Source organism: Tupaia chinensis, unplaced genomic scaffold (assembly GCF_000334495.1).
Source record: "Tupaia chinensis unplaced genomic scaffold, TupChi_1.0 Scaffold000370_1, whole genome shotgun sequence".
In the NCBI taxonomy this organism is placed as follows: Eukaryota; Metazoa; Chordata; class Mammalia; order Scandentia; family Tupaiidae; genus Tupaia; species Tupaia belangeri.
In genome coordinates this window covers 4,065,368-4,075,832 of record NW_006159867.1, presented here as the reverse complement: position 1 = coordinate 4,075,832, position 10,465 = coordinate 4,065,368, and the positions used below count along the sequence as shown (strand labels likewise).

General features: G+C 34.3%; 1 pseudogene; it reads left to right on the top strand.

Moving 5' to 3' along the window:
• The first annotated feature begins 971 nt into the window (after positions 1 to 971).
• LOC106735392 (uncharacterized) overlaps positions 972 to 10,465 on the top strand; it is a 66,142-nt pseudogene continuing 56,648 nt past the window's right edge.

Below are 10,465 nucleotides of genomic sequence, written 5' to 3'. Positions count from 1 at the left end.
TGGAGAAACAATACCAGTAATGGAGCTGGGGGAAAGGGCTGTTTGTGTAGGGGTTTTAGTGGTTTATTATAAAAAAATCTATTGGCTCCCACACTTACAGGGGCTGAGAAGTCCTGTGATCTGCTTTCTCAAATCTAAGAAAGCCAATGGTGCAGTTCCACTCTGAGTCTAAAGGCCTGAGAACTAGGAGAACAAATGGTGTACATTCTAGTCCTAACTGAAGGCCCTAAAACTAGAGGACTAGTGTTATAAGTCTTGATCTGAGGGTAGGAAAAGGCTTATGTCACAGCTGAAGCAGTCAAATAAAGACAGAGGGGGGAAAAGAAAAAGAGAATTCTATTTCCTTCTGCCTTTTTGTTCTCTTGAGGTCAGTAAATTGAATGAGGCTCACTCACACTGGGATGGGTGCTCTTCTTTAGTTAGTTTACTTGTTCAAATATAATCATTACTAGGGAACCAGCAGTTAGTGTAATGGCTATGTCGCTGGATTCCCACATAGTCAACCGCGGTTCGTGTCCCGGACCCGGTGGCTTAAAACTCACGCCGGGCGCGTGTGCGTGCGTGCCCAAGATCCCAAGAGGAGAATGGAGGAGAAGGGATTGCGGCGTGACCATCCCCCCTGGGGGGTGATTTCTCGCTTTCTGTCTCTATGTCTCTCTCTGTCTGTCTGGCGAGCGCACGCGCCCTACAGTGAAAATCTCTCCAAAAAAAAAAAATATATAATCATTACTGACATAGCCAGAAATAATGATTAATAAAATAGCTATTAAAAAAAAATCTGAGTACCTGTGACCCAGTCCAAAGTTAACAGAAAGTTAGCCATCATGCACTCCATGAAACTGAGAGTGAGTTTGCTTATTTCACTATCCTGGGGGTTGGTCTCTGGAAAGTAGAAACATTAATTAAGGCACACAAAATGCTACTGGAAATAACACCTATTAAAAGGAAAGTAAGGAAGTGAGAGTTAACCAATGGGCTCTGATGCAGATAGGACTGTCAACCCAGAGGGGATTCTGGAACAAAACTTCCCTGTTTTAAATATGCTAAGTAGGTTAAGAATGAAGGCTATTACAACATTGCATGGCTGGAAACAAAAAGAATGTTCTGCTACCACTCTCTTGCTCTTTCATTGGCTAAAGGTCATCTTGAGACAAGCATATCCTGGCTTAAATGTGAGTCAGCTCTGACAAAGAGTAGAAGGCTAGAAGGCTACCACTCAGGCACACTGCAGGTGATGGAAAAATAAAGATTTCTTGAAGGAGAATCTGAGACACATCACATATCTGTCCCATCCAACATAAGACCCATTTCAAATGTTCATTAGAAGAGTCAAACTAAATAAATCATGTTATAGAATTTGTAAGTAATAATTACTTTACTTTATAAATAATATGTAGCAATACATGTTGTTTATACTGGCACCCACCATATTGCCTTTTTCTTTCTAGGTAGCTTTACATTGGTAAGTATAGAATTAGTCTTCAGTGGCTTAATTTAATTTTTATGTTGTATTTCTACCTTTCTTCTTGAGGTTTCTGTAATAATTTTGGTTCAGCAACTTACTCAAACTTTACTTAGAGACTGGGAAAAGTTAATTCAGTTTCTATAAAGTATTTCATTTACTATCAGGAGCTATTTAGGCCCTGGGAGAATCTGCCTTATCTCTGTTATTTTCATTCTCTTCAAAGTAAACAGAGGCAGGTATTGTTATCACATCTTGGAAATAGGAAAATGGAGCCCTAGAAACGTCATGGCTTGCCAAGGTCACTTTAACTTGAAAATACTGATAAATTCATATTTCCTGTGTAAAATAGAGATTTAAAAAATAATTCAATATAATGATCTATTTAGGTATTTGCAAGAGGTTATAATCTTTAAAAATCAACCAGGAGATAAGCTGTTTCATGGCACCCAGGCAATCAATGATAATGAATATTATGTAGATTTATGTACAACAATAAGCCACCTGGGAAAGGTCGCGAATACATGAAAATATGCTATAATTTCTCATTTCCATTTGAACCATGTACTTACTGGTAAAGATGAAAACCTTCTCTCTTTTTACAATGCAGTCCTGCTCTAATGGCATCAGTTACATTGCTTAGACAACTCTAAAAAAGGTAACTTACTAACCATCTGATTGACAAACAAGCTTTCATTTGCCAATATCATAGAAGAATAATCTATCTGACATTTGTTAGGATAAAAACATTTATATTTTTATGAAATTATACTACTTTGTAAATCATATCGTCATTGTGATTGCTCTACCTGTTAACATAATTTGTAGTACTTATATTTTAAAGCTTAAATTTATATAGATATTTAGATTAGCTACATCACAAAATGTAGCATTTTCTGTAATTTCACATTATTAAACTTTTTTTTGGTTCATATCACTTATTTTAAGTTTTCTAAAGTATTTCTAGTTATAATTGGGTTTTGAAGAATGTTCATACTTTACTCGATTTATGTGCGCTAACAAGACATAAAAATATGTCTGTTAAAGTATTTTTTAAGTATATGTGTTTTGTGCAAAATTATAAATTATAGAGATTATAGCTATTTAATGTTGTGTTTCTATGTAATGATTATGTGATCTTTAAGAGGTTACTAAAAGCAAAGTATCTCTTTTTTATGCCAGCTTCATTGACCTTGCAAATGAAATACACTGTTGTTTATTGCACCATGTCCAAACACTTAAAGGGCACACTGGGTCATTTTATGGTATGCTTTATAAAAATATATTATTTTAATGATTTAGCAGTTAAACTCCCTCTTTAGTATTCTTTTTCTTTCATTTCAAGATTCCCAGGAATTTCATGTATTAAATTAGAATGAAAGAACAGTTACAATGAGGAAAAAATTAAATATTTTCTTTTCAAGTGACACTAAGTAAAATTTAAAAACTTGGTGGTAAACAAATTAGAATTTTTAAAAAATAATTTATAACAAATTTACACATTTTTTTGTTTTCCTGCAAGATATTATGTAAATGTCTTTATTGCATTTTTTTATATTTGCAAATGTAATCTTTTGCTCTCTCACAAATTATGAGTTAATGTGACCTAAAAAAAATCACACTCATTACTTTCAGCTCAGAAAAAATAATGATTTACTTTACTTTCAACACTTCTGTTGTGATAAAAATCTCAAAAGTATTAATATGTGACTCTTTAAAGCTTCACTTAACAATAGCAGTTTCTTCACAATCATGCTAAATGTTAGATTATATTTTTTAAACAAAATTACAAATGTTCTATATTTCAAAGCATTTTGTTTGAGTTGCAGCTTAAGCTTCTTTTGTTAATATATTATGTATATAGCTAAAAGCTATGTACAAAAATAAGTTTAGTGTGAAAAATTACATTAACAATGTGTCCAATCAAGAACTTAAGTATAAAATAAAATTTGACCTTGTATCAGGTAATTTTAGCATTCTGAGTTTGTTCCAATCATGTGAATTATGGGTGAGAAATGCAGTTCACATAAATATGACTTCTTAGGGCCAGAAAACAAAGCCTAACCATAGCATCATGTGGGTAATGAACTTTGGAGACTGATATACAACTGACCCTGTACCCTAATAAGTGTTACTAGGCAATCAAGGGCAATTTTGTTTTAGATAAGCATAATTGAGGGTCCTAAATTTGTATTTTATACAATAAAATGTTAATTTAGTAATAGTGTCACAAATAAATATAAATTTGTTTTATTTACTATAGAAAAACAACAATTAAAAGGAAATTTTGGAGGTGTACTTTCTCCCCATGGTTGCTAATATACTATTTCCTTTTCCCACTATTTACTTCTAATTTTTCGGGCTTGAAATAAAATCCTCTCTTGCTTTCTTTCCTTCTAGTCAGAGAGCTTAAAATTCACATTTTTTTCTGGTAGTATAGCTCACTACTCAGCTGGAGCAAACCTTATACCTCAGGCTAGTTTTCCTGCTTTGCTTAAGAATTTAATTAGCTAATTAGCTTTCTCAGGTATAAGTGACAGATGATTCACATCTGGCCCATGATCTGTGACTATCCAGGAGCATATTTTACCCCTACTCTGGACTGAAGAAAGGCGGTTTTTCTTTGATTGTGTAAGGGTCCAGAGATCGTTCTAACTGATGGAGACGCAGAAAAGACAACGACAATGCAACTGCAAAAGAGGCTTTTATTTTTCCAGCTAGCTGGGGTCCAAGTTTCTATCCATCGCAGCGGGCCTCAACAAGGACCCCGACCCTAAGATAAAGGGATCTTCTATAGTTTAGAATTTTTCATAAAATGTAACACATACAAAGGAGGGGGTATGAGAAGCGAGGGTTCAGCTATCACCACCTGCTCAGGTCTAGATAAGGGCTCTCAGCTAAGGGTCTGGATGACCTTGCCTTGGAGGTGCTGGGCCTTCCTGTTTTCCACTTATCTGAGAGTTCCCAGACTCCTGGTTTCCATCCCTGAGGCCCTAACAAAGTGGGCTCCGTCCTTGAAGACTTAACAGTGTAGCAATTAAGCTAACTCGGCCCAGCATTCCCTAACATGGCAGTGACTAAGCCAACTTGGCCTAACAGTTGTTTTTCCCTTGTACACATGATTTCAACCAATCTAGAAATGAATATGTGGTTCCTAATATCCTTTCTTTCCAAGGAAACTTATCTATTTTGCCTCTTTTCCTTTGCTATATGATCAATTATTGCTCTTTCTCTCCCAGTCTGCGTTTTTAGCTTTCTCTATGTCTCCATAATTTTTGCATTTGAAGAACAAATCTTTTTATTTGAGAGTAGTTTGACTTTTACAGATCAAGTATTTTCTTTATATTTCTTGGAATATGTGTTGACTTTTTTGTGCCCCTACTACAGAAAGATACCAATTTATTTATATGACCCAGTGCTCTCAGAATCTACTAACAAGACTGACTGGCTGAATTAAATTTTAAAAAAATTATGGGTTATTTTTAGCTAAGAGAATCATCAGAAGAGCAAATGTACCTGCTGTGAAATGAAAGACAAGAAAGGCCACCAACAAGACAAACATATACTGAAGGATCTTGTCATAAGTAAGACGAAATTATACTGCAGTAATATTATGAGAAAGTTGACATGCATAGGCATTCGCTACCTCTCTTTTACAGACATTAATTAAGAGCATGTTGTTTAGGCAAAATAACATTGTGTCAGAATTTCTGTTAGCATAAGACACTTTCACATATGATGCTAACTAAGTATGTTCCATATAATTACGGTGCTGTTATATTTAGTTAATACATGTATAGATAAGAAAACTATATAATATATATTTATTAACTGTTGGTAAATGTACACCCATGAGAATGACATCCAATAGAAAGCAAAAATCAGATATCTCATTTGATGAAAAAAGTGTATTTTTTTACTATGATTTATATCTGAGAGATCTTCAAAAAATTTATAGATAATCATATTGTGAAGAAAATTATGCATTTATTTCAAAATTTTCTTGCACCAAAGTAAACTTATACTTTAAAATTATATTTTTCCAGCAAACTTTTTGAAATCTCTCTTAAATACTTTCAAGTACAAAATTACGAGGAATTTTTTTTTCACAGTGTATTTCAGTGTTGACTGGATAAGATATGTTGGTATCATCTTTTTTGAGCCAAAATATTATTTCTAAATTTTATTTTCTTATGTTAAAATTATAAACGATTCGTCAGCACCTTCTTAAAGACATCATATTTAGGCTGCAATTCAAGTTATATAGTGCTAAATATATACATATATATATATACACACTACTATAATCAAAGGTCTTTAAGTTTTTCAATTATATTCTTATGTATTTTTAAATTTAAAATTATACTTCAAGAAAATCACTTTTTTAAAAAATTGAAGGAGAATGTAAAATTTATTTTCAAATTAGAAAAATTAAGTAAGTTCTTCAATCCTAAGACTATTTCTCTTCCCTGTACTACAGTGTGGTTGACAATATTTTGTTCTGACAGTTCTAGAATATAAACTCCCCAAGAATAATGTACTAAATTACATCAACTAAACAATTAGTGAATATTTACTATACATGTATATATTAAATAGAATGTATTTAGGCAAACAAAACAACTTATTGATTAAATAAAATTAAAAAAATTATCTGTGACAGTTAGTTACATGTTAACTTGACTTAGTTTAGTGTTGTTCAGTGAGTTGATAAAACATGATTTCAGTGTATGTCTGTGAAGACATTTCCAGAATAGATTAGCATTTGAATCAGTTACTGAATAAAATAGACCCTCCTGAACACGGGCAGGCTCCATATAAAACAATAAGGGAAAGAAAGAGCAGTTTCTCTCTCTTCTCCAGCTAGGGCATCTATTAGATCTTCTCCTGCTCTTGGACATTGGAGCTCATGTTCCTTAGGCCTTTGGCTAATATCCATAGTAAATCTCCTCTTATATGTCTGCCCATATTCTATTGGTTCTCTTTCTCTAGACAACCCTGAATCACTAAATTCTCCAAATCAATCTAAAAAGAATAGATTATTATTGAATAATTTAATATAAATTCTATATACTTTATTTTTTGGAGCGGTTTCTGTTATACGGTGCATGCATTCACCAGACAGAGAGAGACAAAGAGAAAGAAAGCAAGAAATCACCCCCTGGGGGGATGGCCATGCTGCAGTCCCTTCTCCTCCATTCTCCTCTCAAGATCTTGAGCACACACACACACACACATGTGCCCAGCATGAGTTTTAAGCTACCAGGTCCAGGACATGAACCGCGGTTGACTACATGGGAGTACAGCAACATAGACATTACACTAACTGCTGGTCCCTCCAGTAGTACTTCTTACAACAGGGTTTCAGAATTTTTTTTTTTTAAGTTTTTGTCATAAGGTACATGCATTTGCCAGAGAGAGAGAAACAGAGAGAGTGAAAGTGAGAAATCACTCCCAGGGAGAATGGACACACTCCAATCTCTTCTCTATTCTCCTCTCAGGATTTTGAGCATGCACACATAGGCACCCAGCATGATTTTCAAGTCACCAGATCTGGGACTCAAACTGCAGTCAACTATGTGGGAATCCAGCCACGGTAATCCCCATACCACCTGCTAGCCCAAGGGCTGGACAATTTTAATACTAAAATAATACTGGTAAAGAGGAATCAGGCATATGTGAAACAGAATCTCCAATAGACTAAATCCCTTTCCCTCCACCTTCATCATGTTATGTTCTACCTAGGTGTTTTTTCCATCTTTTACTCAAACCTTTATCTTCTTATACTTGTGTCTGAGATGGGAAGGCTAGGTATTTTAGAACTTCATTGTATACAGTATGTTATAAAATATGGACTTCATGTTACTTCTGAAAATTAAAAGAAGTTAGGAACTAGCAGATGGTTTAATGGTACGTTGCTGGACTCACACATGACCAGGTGCATATGAGTGCACGCCTAGAATCCCTAGAGTATTGAAGAGAAAGGGTTGCAGCATGACCATTCCCCCTGCAGGTGATTTCTCACTATCTATCTCTCTGAAGAGCACACACTATAGGAAAAAATCTCTCTTAGAAAAAATAAATAAATAAATAAAAGAAAGTAGTAGTTACCAACCTAAATAGTGAATCAAATGAAAGCGTTATTATCTCAGTAGTTGAGATGATTTTGTGATTTGATTTGTAGTTTTATCTTTTTATGTGTGACAGGAACTAGTGTTACTGATGAAACCCTCCTCCACTGACAATGTGCTTAAAAACTGGGCACTGTTTAAGGATAGCTTCTGCGAAGATATCCAGGTGCTTGGTGTTTTGGACAAAGAATTGAATGAAACATGCAAGTGGTTTAAGGAAAAGGTAATTTATTAAGTAAAAGTACAATTTGAGAGGTAGGAAGGGGCCTGAGCAAACAGAGTGACTCAGAAAGACCCTGGCCCTTGCATTCTGCAGGATTTATCATTTTAACCTAGGTCACGTGGGTATATTTTTGCTGGGCCCTCTAATTGTTCTCATCTCATTGGCTCTAAAATGTGGCTGGGTCCACTGATTTCTCATTGGCTATGTGGAATGTGGCTCTGCCAATGATTGATCTCATTGGCTGCATCAAATGTTGCTTAATCAGCTAGACATCCTCCACTAATCTGCCTATATTACCTTGGGTAGGGAATTTTCTGCCTTGATTTTTTTTTCCCTGTCTAGCTACATGGATGGATACTCTAGCTATCTTATCTGTTCCTGTTTGCTAGCTTTCTTCTGCCTCAGCACTACTCTATTAGCAAAATTATGAAGCTGTTATCAACATTTCTCTCAGAAATTCAGCTTTTTTTTTAGAGAGAGAGATTTTTACTATAGGGCATGAGTACTTACCAGAGAGACAGAGACAAAGAGACAGAAAGCAAGAAGTCATTCCTGGGCGCGGGGAGGATGGCCATGCCAAAATCCCTTTTCCTCCATTCTCCTTTCAGGATTTTGGGCACATGCACACACATGCCCAGCTTGAGTTTTAAGCTGCCAGGTCTGGGATTCAAACCACGGTCAAGTATATGGGAGTTCAGCAATGTAACCATATGTCATCTGCTGGTCCCAGACATTTAACTCTTTAAAGTAGTCTAAAAAAATAGTCCCTAAAAGTGTCAAGGTGAGATAACATTTTTAAAGTCTGTTTTATAATTAAATAAGTATTTGAATACAACTTTTAATGGACCAATAGTTTCAAGAATGTGTTTTAGATCCCTAAATTGCAATTTTTTGAAAGATAACATCCAGTCTTTATTTTTCTCTATTATATATTGTATACTGTAATAATTCAAGTGCTAGTAATCCATATCAACTTACTTAGAACTTAAATATTTTCAAATGCAGCTAAACCAAAATAGCAAAATGTTAAACTTTGTGAAATTTATTTTGTGTGAGAAATGGGTTTTTACATAAACAAAGCTAATTAATTAGAGTATTTGTAGTTATATCTTAAATGCTGTCCTTGTGATATTGAGTCAGTGTGCCCATAATCTAAGGTTGACTGCAGGCTGGAGTGTCAAGAACCTGTTGGAGGGACCAGCAGATGGCATGATGATTATGTCACTGGACTCCCATGTAGATCACTACAGTTCAAGTACTGAACCTGGCAGTTTAAAACTCATGCCAGGCACTTGTGCCTGCATGCCCAAAATCCCAAGAGGAGAATGCAGGAGAAGGGATTGTAGCATGGCCATCCCCACAAGGGGGTGAATTAACACTTTCTGTTTCTCTGTCTCTCCAGTAAGCACATGTGCCCTCATAAAAAACAAAAAAACAAACAAACAAACAAACAAAAGAAACCATTGGGATTCTGTCTCTCTCTTTCTCTGTCTGTCTATCTCTTGGTCATGGATAAAAACAAATAACTTTAAATGAATAAATGTAGTTCAAATGAAGCCAGACAAAAAGTATTTTATTTTTTTGCTCATAACTCTTTTTCATATTTTTCAGGCTTTAAGTGTATAAACTAATTTATAAACTATAGCAACATAAACATTACATTACTGCTTACTAAAATAATCCAATTTTAAACATAAATTTGTACTATCCTCATTATAGTCTCTGAGCATATAGTTTAGAAAATATTTATATACTAATAATAGAGGTCTTATCTCCTGAGAAAAATAGTCTAACTGTGAAGTTTAGAAATATATTTTAATTACAGTAAATGTTATGTGTATGTTTTTGAGTTTTCAGCTACTAACAAAAATATAAGATGCAAACAAATTTTGGCATAATACACAGACATGCCTATTCTAAGCAGTAAACATTAAATTAAAATAAAATCTGAAATGACTACTCCCCTTATTGCTCCTTGTAGTATTTTAAATAAATTAAATTATTTGGTTTTCATAAAGTTAATATCTTCAGGGAAACAAAAATGGAAATCAGAAAATAAAATAAATAAATCTATATTATACAATAAATATTAAAATTATCAAGTTTTTATGTCAATTTCTTTTTAGTATAAATAAACCTATAACTTTATCTATCTGGGTCTGCTATAATAATAATAATGATAAGGCCCAGCCTGGTGGTACAGTCAGTAGCAAGCTAAATTCTGGAAGCCACTTGGTCAACTGTGGGTTTGGATGCCTGGGCTGGCATGAAAACTCGTCAGGAATGTGCTCATGCATGCCCAAGGAGCTAGATGATGGGGGAAGAGGATCAGATACCAGTGTAACAAGACCCTATTATAAAGGGTGCCTCTCTCTCTCTCTCTCTCTCTCTTTCTCTTTCTATCTTCCTTTCTCTCTCTCATGCTCACGTGTGGGTTATTGCTCATGAATAAAATAAACTACAAAAATCAGTAATACCAATGATGAATAATAAATACTACTATTGGTAAATGAATATTGAATTATGGACCTCTCTACCCAAAGATTATGGATTAATAAACTGTATGATCCACCTTTTTTATTTTTAAAAGATTAGTTCTTTAATTTTGAAATAATTATTTAATTTTATATATTATCATTATTATTATTA